General features: G+C 36.8%; 1 protein-coding gene and 1 pseudogene across 14 annotated transcripts in view; one reads left to right on the top strand and one right to left on the bottom strand.

Moving 5' to 3' along the window:
- The window catches only part of SRPK2 (SRSF protein kinase 2), a 260,630-nt gene that overhangs the window by 30,146 nt on the left and 216,311 nt on the right, over window positions 1-14,173 (top strand). The window lies entirely within an intron of this gene.
- LOC147583307 (ATP synthase F(1) complex subunit epsilon, mitochondrial pseudogene) lies at window positions 10,351-11,234 on the bottom strand (annotated as a pseudogene).

Raw genomic sequence — 14,173 nt, 5'->3', positions numbered from 1 at the left:
AGTTTGCCAAGCAGTTACAGTGTCATTAATATTAATATAAGTAATTTGTGGATCAGTTTGAAAATGTTTTGTTTTTCTAAACTTCTGTTTTCAAGGAAAGTTTCCAATTGTGATATAATCATTTTATGAATAACTAGGGCCCTTGAGATATCTTAGTGGTAGTTGAGAATTGTGCAAAAGACCACATATGACTTAATGGTTCATAAATTATTGCAAATGACTCACATAAAAGTTTCTAATTCTTATTGAAGCTCAGAGTTTGTTTTTATTATGGTAAAATATACATAACATAAAATTCATCATTTTAATGTTTTGTAAGTATACATACAGTTCAGTGGCGTTAAGTATGTTTACATGGTCTTGCAGCCATCACCACATGTCCATCTCTGGACTGTTTTCATCATCCCATATTCAGACACTCTGTATGTATTAGAGACCAGAGTTTTAAGGGCACCTGGCTGGCTTAGTTGGTGGAGCACGTGACTCCTGATCTCAGGGTTGTAGGTTTGAGCCCTGCATTGGCTGTAGAAATAACTTAAAATCTTTAGGGGCACATGGGTGGCTCAGTCGGTTAAGCATCTGACTCTTTATCTTAGCTCAGGTCTTGATCTCAAGGTTGTGAGTTCAAGCCCCACATTGGGCTTGTGCTATGTGTGAAGCCTACTTAAGAAAAAAAAAGAAAAAAAAAGAAAAAAAAAGAAACCAGGGTTTCATTAAACTTGTTTTCACTGGGTACTATTTATGAAAAACATTTGATTTTTTTTCTTTTCCTTTTTAAGTTTATTTATTCATTTTAGGAGAGTGAAAGCACCAGTGGGAGAGGAGCAGAGAGGGAGGGAGGGAAGGACAGAGAGAATCCCAAGCAGGCTCCACATTGTGAGTTCAGAGCTTGACGTGGGGCTTGAACTCACGAACCACAAGATCACGACCTGAGCTGAAATTGAAAGCCAGGTGCTTAACCAACTAAGCACCCAGGTGCCCTTATTTTCATTTACTTTTATTTTTAAAAGACTGACAGGAGATTTATTGCACTGCTGTTTGCTACAGTAGAGAAATACAAATGGACACTTCCTACATACAGTATCATTAAAATACATTTATGGTAAATATCTTTGTGAAGCTTCCCAGATAGCCTATTTACTAAAATATTGAAAAGAACATTTTAAAGGCAGCCACTTATTATGGATACGCCTTTGGAGATCAATATAAATAATTTATTATGTAACAGCTTAAGTTTTCTTTAGAAAAGTTCATATCAGGTTTGCATTAGAGCCAGTTTTTTTTGTCATTTATAAGAAATAATATATGCATATTCATTTCTCTTATTGTAAAAAACCCACAACATAAAATTTACCATCTTAACAATTTTGTGTCCAGTACAGCGGCATATGTACCCACTGTTGTGTAACACAACACTAAGACTGTCTTAAAGAACCACAATTCTTGGACCCATCAAACAACGCCTTCCTTCTTCCCCCTTACCTGACCCCTGGCGACCACCATTTCCTTTGTTTGTCTCTTTTTAAAATATTTTATTTTTATTTAAAAAAAATTTTTAATGTCATTTATTTTTTGAGAGAGAGAGAGACAGAGCACGAGCTGGGAAGGGACAGAGAGAGAGGGAGACACAGAATCCGAAGCAGGCTCCAGACTCTGAACTGTCAGCACAGAGCCCGATGCAGGGCTTGAACTCAAGAACCGTGAGATTATGATCTGAGCTGAAACCAAGAGTCAGATGCTTAACTGACTGAACCACCCAGGTGCCCCTGAAATACTCAAATGATAAATGTTGTAAAGATTTTAAAGCCATGGTGAAAGCATTCAAAATGATTATTTTCCTGTATGAGTTAACCTAGGAAGACTTTTTTCAGCTTTTAATACAGTAAATACACCTGTAGGAAAACTGTTACATGGTACTTTCCAGGAGACAGGTGGTTAACATTTTACACTTTCCTTTTGAAGAAGGGAAGAAGTTAAGATTCCATTTTTTTGTTGAGTCAACAGAGACAGGGAAGTGTATAACAATATTTTAAACCAGTGCTGTCCAACAGATCTTTGTGTGATGATGGAGATGTTCTGTATCTGTGCTGCCCAATATGGCAGCCTGGAGCGTGTTCTAGATCACTTGAAGTACGGCTGTTGTGACTGAGGGACTGAAGTTCTAATTTTATTTAACGTAAATTAGTTTACATTTTTTTTAAGGTTTATTTTTGAGAGAGAGAGACACACACACACACACACAGACAGAGTGCTAGTGGGGGAGGGGCAGAGAGAGAGGGAGACACAGAACCTGAAGCAGGTTCCAAGCTCTGAGCTGTCAGCACAGAGCCTGATGGGCTCAAACTCATGAACTGTGAGATCATGACTGGAGCCGAAGTTGGATACTTAACCGACTGAGCCACCCAGGTGCACCTAACGTAAGTTAGTTTAAATTTAACTAGTCACATGTGGCTAGTGGCTATGATATTGGTCAGAGCAGATATAGAACATATGCCTTTGTGGTCATTGGCCATGTCCATTTTGGACGCTTGTTTCTTGCCCAGCTTTATATTCCAAACACATTTCTTCGTGTATAAAATAAATATTTATGAATGAATAAATGAAAAGTTTTTGTTCTTCAGATGATATGGTGTTTCAGTTGTGTTTTTTTTAACCTTATTCTCTTTTGTAACTTCTAATTGTTACATAACGTCTTTTCCTTCTTTTTAATATAGTATTTTTTGATTTCCTGTGGTATATTTGGTCATATTATTCATTTCTCTAGTCTGGTCTTGTGCATTTCTTTAAAATGTGCAAATGAATTTGGATTATCTCACCAACCTGAAAACTACTGTTTAGTTTTTAGTTTTTGAATCTGTAGGAGAGAAACTTGACTGAATTGAGATTCATCCTAACGGACTCTGAACACTGCACATCAGTGTAAGAGCTGTCATTGTTCTTTGTTCCCTTTGTACAATTACTTAAAATCCCCTCCTCTTCTTTTCAGTATTTTATTCATTTTTATGATTTAAAAAAATGTTTATTTTGAGAGAGAGAGAGAGAAAGAGAAAGCTAGTGGGGGAGGGACAGAGAGAGAGAGGGATATCGAGAGAATCCCAAGCCAGCTCTGCACTGTCAGTGTGGAGCCTGACGCGGGGCTCAGACTTACAGATGGTGAGATTGTTACCTGAGCTGACACCAAGAGTTGGATGTTTAACTGACTGAGCCACCCAGGCACCCTTACTTTCAGTATTTTAAGTCAGAAGCTAGATAAGCAAATTTTTTTTTTTTAAGTACAAATGTGGGTGAAGATTTTATTTTTAATTAATCTCTATACCCAGTGTGGGGCTTGAACCCACAACCTTGAGATCAAGGGTTCCGTGCTGTACTGACCTAGCCAGTTAGGTGCCCCTCCAGCACTTTTTGTAGAAAAGACTATTCTTTCTTCCCTGAATTGCCTTTGTTTTTTTTGTTGAACATTAATTGACCACATATGTGTGTTCTCTTTCCGGACTTGAATCTGTCCTATTGATTATAGACCTTTTCATCTCTATTGATATTTTACTGTCTTGATTACTGTAGCTTTTATAATAATTCTTGAAGTCCGGTGGTTTAAGTCCTCCATATTTGTTGTTTTTCAAAGTTTTTTTTTTGGTTATTCTAGATCCTTTGTATTTCTCCATGAGTTGTAGGATCAGCTTGTCAGTTTCTACCAAAAAGTGCTTATTTAGATTGGGGTTGCATTGAATCTATAGATAAATTTGGGGGAGAAGTAACATCTTAGCAGTACTGAATCTGTGGTCCATGAACATATGTTTCTACCTTTATTTAGGTTGTCTTTAATTCTTTTCAGTAATATTTTCTAGTTTTCAGTGTACAGGTGTTACACATCTTTGGTCAGATTTATTCCTAAGTATTTAATATTTTTTGATGTTGTTATTAGTATATATTTTTTAATTTCAGCTTTTTATTTTATTATAATTTGAGCCTACATAAATCATGGTTATGATTGTGGATTCTGGAATTAGACCTAGGTTTAAACTGCAGCTTTACTACTTCTTGGGTGTCATGGATTGGGCAAAAAAAATCACTTTTTCTGAACCTGTTTTGTCAGTGAAATGGAGAATGATTACCGACAGCATTTTTCAGCCTTGGCACTGCAGATGCTCGTCGCAGCTAATCAGCCTGATGATGGAAAAGGTCTCCAGTCGTTGCCGGAGGTCTCTGGGCATTGCGTGGGGGGCATATCAAAATCACTCCTGAGCGAGAGCCATTGTTTTTGCTTTGTGAGATTGCTGTGAGGGTTAATTTGATTGCATGGGAAGAACTTACTTGCAGTACTTGTCTATGGAAGACAAATTGGTCGATAGTGTATCGTATGTTCTTCAGTTGTTTTGGCACTTTAAGTTACTTTGTTTACTCTTAAGTATAAGCTCAGGGAGGGTAGTCTTTGGAAGGAAATCATTTAATTATGTCTTAGAGTCCAGGGAACATTTGGTAAGTAATTGAGTATGGGTGCTTTATTATACTAGTTGGAGGAGGTGTATGTAATTACATATCTTTGTGGTGACCAGGAAGAAATGAGGATGTGGAGGATTAGTAAGAAACTGGACTGCTATCTATTTTCTTGTGTCTCATCTTCTCGTGTGGTTTTATGTTTATGTCAAATGTAGTGGATTTCTAGAATGTCAATGACAAAACTCAAGCGTGTTTCAAAACCACAGTAACTTCACCTTGCCTGGCGGGCATGTGTTGTTTCTTTGCTGTTGGTCATTTCATCACCTTGTGAAAAGGACACCCTTTTTTCATTTTGCTGGATCATTCAGTATTGAGAGTGCTGGGAGAAGTGCGGGTAGAGGGGTGGAGCGTATCCTCTGTCCTCCCGCAGGCACCTGACTTGATCCAGACCTGGAGCTTCCTTCCTAGAATTTGAACCCTGTGCCCAGTGACTGGAGATCCTGCCCTTTTGGAGTAGGACCCAGACGATGTGGTCAAGATCATCCAGGGCTGTCTCCATCCCGACCCTTCTCTGCACCGTTGGCCTTCCCTTTGGCCCTGTGTGCACCCCTGTGACTGTCTCACAAACCTCCCCCTCTGTTTCCGAATGGAGTTGTCTGTGACAAATTGATGCTTAACCTTTCTCCCATACAGCTGAGGTAAAATGTGTGAAGGGTCCAGAATTGCTTTGAAAATCGATATGTGAACATATGTACTTTTCTTACATATTATTTTGTCTGGTTTTAATGTATTTCTCCTGATGATACGATTTTCTTTCCAGCGGAGGACTGTTTTGTGAGTAGAAATCTAAAAAATCTCGTTGGAGAATGGCCATCCTTTTTGTGGAAGTTCTCTCATTTTGTATTTGTTGTTGTACATGTCTGTGATTGACGGAGTAAAGTAATTTTAACACTGATAGGCCACAGAGTAGGAAGTGAAACATTCACCATTAAACAAACAAACAAACAAACAAACAGGGATGCCTGGGTGTCTAGTTGAGCTTTTGACTTTTAATTTCGGCTCAGATCGCGCAAACTTGTGGTTCCCGGAGATGGACACTTGCGTCAGGCTCTGCGGACAGTGTGGAGCCTGCTTGGGTTCTCTCTCCCCCTCTCTTTCTGCCCTTCCCTCTGTCTCTCACTCTCTCAAAGTAAATAAATAAGCATTAAAAAAACAAAAATAAAAAATGGTCACATAAATAACATTTTTTAAAAAATGAAAACTAACTTTCAAAACATTGAGAGAAGTGGCCTTTAACGTCTGACTTAGTAGAAGACGGATTCTCACGTATACTTCTTCATTCAGTCTGTTGTGATATATTTGAAGTAAGCATATGAAGAAGATGTGGCCGTGGACAGATAGGTAGTTGGAAGAGTGTTTTAATAGACTTTTTAGATAATCATAGGTATTCATTGTGACTACACTGACACTTGGCAAGTGGGCAGGTGTTGGAAGAAAGGTGGTGTTGTGGAATCTAAACCCATATTGATGAGCTTTTCATACTGTCACATTAAAATCCATTGATTTTCTCGTACTTTACATGACTCTTTGCCCCATACATGGTTTTGTAACATCATGCGTCAGTCTTCTGGAAAATGAGGCATGCAGTACTTCAGATGTTGACACATGTCGTTAAACTGTATCCCAAAGTAATGCTCATTAATATCTGATCAGAAGAGTTTTAAGCGTTGAGACCTGTCCTGCTTCTGGTGGCACACGGAAGTTTTACAGACTGTTGTCTTGAAAGCTTGAATTTTATCACTGGCAACAAATACTCTTTCATTTGTTTTTCTTTAAATGCTAGGCTTGCTTATTTATTTATTTTTTTATAGAAAGGTCTTTCATGTAGCCAAGTCTGAATAAGCATAGTTTGTGGTGTTTTTTCAAGTAAAGATGATGTTCTGTGAAAGAAAGTGGCTAATTCCGCCTACAATTCGGTTACCCAAGTGCTTTTTCTTGAGATAGCCGTCGTATTTTGGTGTGTACCAGTTCTTTATGCACATTTCCCACTTTGTCACACAGAATTTTAAGTAGATACTTTTTTTTTTTTTTTTTTTTTTAAAGCTTATTCTCGGAGCTCCTGGGTGGCTCAGTCAGTTGAACATCTGACTTTGGCTCAGGTCATGATCTCATGGTTTGTGAGTGTGAGCCCCACATCGGGCTCTCTGCTGTCAGCACAGAGCTTGCTTCGGATCCCCTGTCCCTCGGCACCTCTCCGTTTACAGACTCTCTCTCTCTCTCAAAAATAAATGAATAAACATTTAAAGTTTATTTGAAAGAGAGAGAGAGTGTGCGTGTGCACATGCAAGTATGTGAGTGGGGGAGGGGCAGATAGAATCTCAAGCAGGCTCTGTGCTGTCACAGAGCCCGAGGCCGGGCTTGAACTCATGAACTGTGAGATCATGACCTGAGCTGAGATCAAGAGTCGGATGCTTAGCCGACTGAGCCACCCAGGCATCCTGCTTAGTGTTATTTTAGAAATGTCAGTGTAGGGGCGCCTGGGTGGCTTGGTCGGTTAAGCGTCCAACTTCGGCTCAGGTCATGATCTCACGGTCCATGAGTTCGAGCCCCGCGTCAGGCTCTGTGCTGACAGCTCAGAGCCTGGAGGCTGTTTCAGATTCTGTGTCTCCCTCTCTCTCTCTGCCCCTCCCCTGTTCATGCTCTGTCTCTCTCTGTCTCAAAAATAAATAAATGTTAAAAAAAATTTTTTTTAAAAATAAAAGAAATGTCAGTGCAGTCATACAAGAAAAACATACATACACAAACTAGAAGTGAAGCTTATTATTTTCAGATGATAAAGTCTATTTGAAAGATCAGAGACTATTGTGAAAATTATAATTAAGAAGAGTTAAGGCAAGTGAAGTATTCCAAACAAAAAATAATTTAAAAATATTTCAGTAATAACCTATTGGATATATAATGGAAAGATACTCTCTTTACAGTAGGATCCAAAAATAATATCTTTTTCATAATTGAGGACATTTAAGTAGATAAATAATTTGGACAAATTAACTAGAACATTGAGTATGTAAGGTCAGCATTTTTAGCTTGACACTCTTAGGTGAGACAAATTATTTTAAAAATCCTGTAACAGTTCTTACCAAATTTATTCAAAGACAAATTTTCAAGTCAGCTTCTTTTTTTGCCTTGTAATAATTTAAGATTAGTACTTTGTTTATCTTAAGACATTTTAATTCCGGTTTTGGTTATAGGAATTACATTGAAAAGTAGTTTCATACATTCTTTTTTAAAGCTTTTTTTTAATTATGAGAAATTTCAAACTTAGAAGTTGAGTTAATAGCATATTAAATGCAAGTACCTGTCACTTAAATTCAGTTTTGTTACTTTGTTAGATATGCTAATGATTTGTGACTATGTAAGAAAATGTACAAATCTTTTAGTGACTGCTGTGGACTGATTTGTGTCCCCCCAAGTTCCGATATTGAAGCCCTAACCCCCAAAGTGATGGTGTTTGGAGATGGGGCCTTTGGCAAGTAGTTAGATTTAGATAAGGTCATAAGGGTGAAGCCCTTAGGATCGGATTAGTGCCCTTATAAGAAGAGACACTGGGGTACCTGGGTGGCTCAGGTGGGTGAGTGTCTTACTGGTGTTGACAACATGGAACCTGCTCGGGATTGTCTCCCTCTCTGTCTGCCCCTTTAGATTGTGGTCATCTAAACCCAGTCTTGTATTCACATTTCCACAATTACTTCTTACAGTTGATTTTTTAGAATTGGGATCCAAAAATAACTCCATGTGTTCTGTTTGTTATGCTTTTTAAATATGGTTAAGTAAAAGAGTGGTTTTAAAAAACAGTGCAGTGGGACCACTGATTTTTCATCCAGTGGTTGTACTTAAAAAAAAAAAAAAAAAAGGAGGGTGAAGGACTGCTCTAGAGGAAAAGATATTTAAAATGCAAAATGAACAAATGTAACATGTGGGCTTTTTTTTTTGGAAGGGGGTCCTGATTCTGACATATTAACTGTAAAAAAGATGACAGTGTCTTAAGTTCTATAATTCCAATATTCTGGAAAACTGACGCACATAAACATTTGCGTTGTAAATAAAATAACATTCTGAAAGTATTTTAATTAAATAAGGATTTATATTTTTCACAAATTATGATAGTATTTTAACTTTTAAACATTCCCAACACACTAATGAAAATTTTGTTAGAATATTTTTAAAAGTCAAGGTATTATTAACTCATGGTGTAGCTTTAAAAACTTCTCCCCTCCAAAAAAACCAGCGTCTCCAAAGCTAAATTTATCAGATCAGCTTAGTAAAATTTTATAAAGATCATTACTATGATATTTTTGACATAGTGTTTTATACTAACTATAGTGAATTTTTAATGTGCAATGATATTATTCAAGTATGAATTTAACCAGTAGGTGGCAACAAATCAAGATCTGAATTTATTTTTAAGAAAATTTCAGAAAAAACAGTATAAGTCATAAATAAGGCACATTTGATATTTTTTTACAAATAAATATTTTGTACTTATGTCCTTTATACATGCTTTTTAATTTGAAAAAAATGTACAGATTTTATTTTTGTATGATACACATAGTTCTTTTTAAAGCTGTGATTGGTTTTTAATAGTTGGATGATTAATTTATAGTTGTACTTAACAACTGATAATGAAGGTATTTGATTTATTACCTGGTGGATACAGATAATCATGATTTGAGTTATATTTTTGTTTTTGCTTTGCTTAATTCGAAACTTAATCTGGTTAATAAGTAGTATTGTTTAATTTGCTAAAAATAAGCTTCTATTAAAATTAAAAACCCACAAAAACCCCGGAAATTTTATAACGCCGTGTGATAGAACACTTGGGAAAAATCAGTGGGGACTGTATTCATATGTTGTAATGTTGTAAATGCATTAGATCTATCGTTACTTACATCAGCTAGAAAAATACACCTATTTTTCGAATTAAAAAGCATGTATAAAGGACATAAGTACAAAATATTTATTTGTAGAAAAACTTGCATCAAGTTTGACAAATGATAGAAAAGTATAATGCCATTTATAAAAGGTTTCCAGGGGCGCCTGGGTGGCGCAGTCGGTTAAGCGTCCGACTTCAGCCAGGTCACGATCTCGCAGTCCGTGAGTTCGAGCCCCGCGTCGGGCTCTGGGCTGATGGCTCAGAGCCTGGAGCCTGTTTCCGATTCTGTGTCTCCCTCTCTCTCTGCCCCTCCCCCGTTCATGCTCTGTCTCTCTCTGTCCCAAAAATAAATAAACGTTAAAAAAAAAAAAATTATAAAAGGTTTCCAGTACCGTGTATTGTTGATGGTTGTGTGTCTGTATTCGCTTCTCTGTGCGCTGTCCCTTGGATTCTCTGTCTCTCATAAAAGTATCCAGAGGTGGACACTTGGGCTTCCATCAGAACGTAACTGCCACTAGGAGCCAGGAGAAGAGGTTAGGACTCAGGGTTTATTTTAAAGGGTTAGCTTAGCTTGAAAAAAAAAAAAAAAAAGCTATTTTAAAATAATGTTAGCAGTTGTTAATTCTAAAGAGTGGGAATAGGAGTGTCATTGTAATACTTTAATTCTTTAATCTGTTGATTTAAAAAAGATACAACTGAACATAGTCTTGAGCAGAGCAGTCCATGGTTACAAAATGTTATTTGTCTCTTCAAATACAAACATTTAAAAAGTTATAAACATTTTATGTTTTGTCCATATATACAAACTAAATGTCATTATTTACTACTTGATGTATTTTGGGTACTTTTTAATCTACGCTCATGTACATTTCTAATTTAAATTAACCCATTACAATTTACGTACTTTCACACATTTAGGCTTTTTGGTGGTTTCTTTTTTATTTTGGAAGGATCATTTCTTGTGACTATATTTTGTGCACTTGGTTTTAGGGGGAGGAAGAGTAATATTTTTGGGAAATAGAAGCTTATGTGAAATCCAAAGATATGAGCAGTGTTATAGTTTCTGTCATTTATTTTTAGATTTTCTGTATTTTTCTTAATTTTTTGAGCCATACTTTATCGACAATGTCAGTCTAGAACAAGCCAGGCATTTTTCCCCATGAAGTGAGATAGTTTTCATTCTGCCGTAACATGTACCCACACATCTTCTTCACCTTGAAAATGTAGCATTTCAAGCTTTAGTCAGGGTAGATTACCCCTTTTTCACTTTCACACTTTTTACCGTGCTGCCAGAAGTCTTCTCAGCGTTTGCTTTGAATTCTGTCTTAGCACATCTCTCACTGCTTTTGCACAGATCTGGGAGTATGGGATGTAGCTGGGTCCAGCCTCTCGCCACCAAGATGTCATGAGAGTAGGTGTGTCAGTGTTGGCTCCTGGATTGTCTTTAGGTTAAATAACACTCTAGCATACAGTTCTGTCTCTTTCCTCATCCTCTCCAACTTTTGTCATTGTATTTCATTCAGCTTTGTTAGGTGGATAAATGCAGGTGGCTATCAGGAATGTACACACTTCCCTTGCAGTGATGTGTTGTGTTGGAACTTGTGTTTTTCTTGGTACTTTAGAATGTCATCTTTATCACTTGCCCTTGTCCACTGGTGTTGTTCATGATCTCTTGGGCCCTTTCCTGCCTCTGGCCTTTTTGAGCTGCTGTTTTCCCTCTTCGCTTTGCTGGTTTCTTGTTCTTTCTTCTGGTATCAGCTTTGATGTTGTTTCTTAGAGAATTCTTTCGTGACCATCCTGTGTACAGTGCCTCCTCAGTAGGTCTTTACTTGGAGCAGTCTGTCTTTTCCTCTGTGGTGCTTACCAGAACATCCCATTGCTTTTTGTGCTGTTTGCTCAGTTCCTACTAGACTTAAGCTCTGTGAGGTCAGGGGCCATGTGTATTTTACTCAAACTCTGAAAATTCAGGGCTTACATCCACGCTTGGAATGTTCTATGAACTTGTAGTAAGTCAAATGAATTGCTGAACGAATGAACTTTAAGGATTTATGGTTTACGTGTCAGAACTCATTTAACTTTTCTCTCTTCATCTCTTGTCTCTCTGTTCATTCTTTAGTGATGAATTTTCTCTTCTCCAAAGGTAAGATATGCTTTTAGGATCAGTATTTGTTTTTATGGGTTATTCTTTATATTTAACTCTTTGACACATCTGAAATTTATTGTAGAATATAGTGGTGTGTGGTATATTCAAAGTAATTCCTTTTGTTTTGAACTGCATTCTCATATATTGAGTCATTTGTTATTTATAGTTAAAAATTTAAAAATGTCTGTAGAAATACTGTTTTATGTTTTAGTCCATTGATTAATGCCTTCTTTTAGTTTTAAACTATTATATTTTGAAAACCTGGTCCCCATGAAAATATAATTTTAATTTAAATTATTTATGGTACCCATGAATATATAATTATCACTTAAATTATTTAATTTTTGTCAAACCCATGTGAATTTTACTATCAAAGGACCAGGTTATAGAAAATATTTTGTGTGGTTTCTAGTTGGTATTTCACTTAATCTCTAAATTTATATTACTGTCATATTTATACTTGGATAGGTTTCGTAATTTTTAAACTAAATGATTTATATTTTATCCTACCATCCACACTACCCCATCCCATCAGTCCTACAACTTATTCTTTGCTAAGTCATTTGGGAGTAGACATTGAGAGCTGCTGACATATTAACTTCACCCCTGAATAATTAAGCATGTCTCTTAAGAAAAGGGATGTTTTCCTACAATACAACCACAGTGTTATTATCACTCGTAGGGAATTTAACATTGATAGAATGTTGTGTGTGTGTGTGCATAAATTTAACATTGGTAGAATATTGTGTGACTATATGTTAAATTATATATATGTATACAAACACACACACACACACACACACACACACACACACACACACACTACACATATATAATTTAAATCCAGGAGCACACATTACATTTAGATGTCATGTCTCTTAGTTCTCCTTCTGAAACTCTATTGGAGAAGGATCATTTTTTTTTTCTTTCATTTCCATTCTGCTGTGGACCAATAATTTTTTAAAATACAATGATAATAAATTACTAGGAAAGTAAAATGGAAGAAATGAAGACATAAAATTAAGGCTCATTTAAAAATTAGATTCTATGATCAAGTTGCTATAAAAATTTCTGAACTCTAACTTGTGTACTTCTCTTATCATGGATCAATAGCAAACATTTTGAGGGCTTTTAGTGATCTGAGAATTAAGTAACGCTGATCTGGAATGGTTCCCCCAGGCTAATTTATTTTTTTAATGGCCATGAGAGTTTTAAAGAGCCCAGACCAGTTGTTTTATAGATGAGTCTCTTAATTTGGATTTGTCTGATTTGTCATGATTAAGAATCAGATTAAATACTTTTGACAGGAATACATCATAGGTCATGGTGTCCCCTTCTCAGTGCGTCCTTATTATCACATGAGACACATCATTATTGCTAATGTTAAGTATCATTTGGTTAAAATGTGTCTTCCAGGTTTTTTGATTGTGGAGATTTCTTTTCCCTTTTTAAATAAGATATTTTCAGACTGTGTGAGTATCTGTTCTTATAATTATGCAGTGGTTTTAACATCCCTTGGTGTTTCTTGCCTGAATCAGTGTTTTGCAACTGTGGGTTGCAAATGAGAATTGTCTAATTCTCTTAGTATCTTTTTCGTTGATTAGTTGTCATTCCTTTGAAGAGAAGACATTTTCCTACTCCAACAGAGTTCTTAAACCACATTGTAGAGATGAGCCCTCTTTTCCCTTTTTCTGATAGATGCTTGTCTGACCTAGGGAAAATTGAAGTAAGTGTCTTTATATTAGACACCTCCCATTTCCTTTTCTGTACCTTTTCCATCAGTTTTGCCCTTTGGGTCTGTTTTCTCCTGGTTTCAGTTTTCCCGAAGCTTCCGGGCTTAGAACCTCATGCCGCAGCCCATGAGGGCTTCATTTCCTTAAACTACCTACTTTTTTTTCCCCCCTCCTGTCTCATGATCAAAACTGCTTTGTGTGGTCCATGTTAATGCATGAAAATTTTTGTTATTTAGGTTTCTTTAGCTATTTGTTTCTTTAGCTTTTTAGATCTGTTTGTGTTTTAAAAAAATCTCTTAAAAAAGAGATTTCTTGTAAGGTGAGTGAATAAATTAGATGACTAATAGGCAGTGTGACATGGTGAAATATGTAAAGGCAATGTGGGAGGAAGATTTTTTTGGAGGTTGTGGTTGAAACTGAGGAGCAAAGCAGCCTCTGCTATATATGAGTTTTGCGGACTCACATCTGAGCCTGCAAACTTGGGTTGTTCCTGTTTTTGTTGTTGTTAATACCTTTTACTACTGGGCTGCATTTTAGTTTAACCTCTCCCCACTACCCGCCCCCCCCCCGCCCCCCCGCGCCCCCCTTCCCTGTCCTGCCCTGATCCATTTTGTGCATTGTTGGGGTTTATGAGTAGAATGAAGCAGGGGTTAGAATCATTCATATGACTCCTTTGTAACCCTGATAAAATGTATTTCTGGTATCTTCTGGCAGAAATTTCTTGTAAATTTGAAGGTGTTTTAGATCAGCTCATCTGAATATAGTATCTTCTGCCCTTTCATTCATTCAGCAGGTATTGGGTGCCTACTGTGGACAGTATTGCTGGGCAGTGGGATCTAATAATGAACAAGCTGATGTGGGTCTCCCATGTTGTAATCTAGTTGGGGAGGCAGCTGTATACAGACAGTACACATGTCGCATGGATGT

Source organism: Puma concolor, chromosome A2 (genome assembly GCF_028749965.1).
Source record: "Puma concolor isolate L17-30 chromosome A2, mPumCon1.1.hap2, whole genome shotgun sequence".
Taxonomy (NCBI): Eukaryota; Metazoa; Chordata; class Mammalia; order Carnivora; family Felidae; genus Puma; species Puma concolor.
This window is presented reverse-complemented; position numbering and strand designations above follow the sequence as displayed.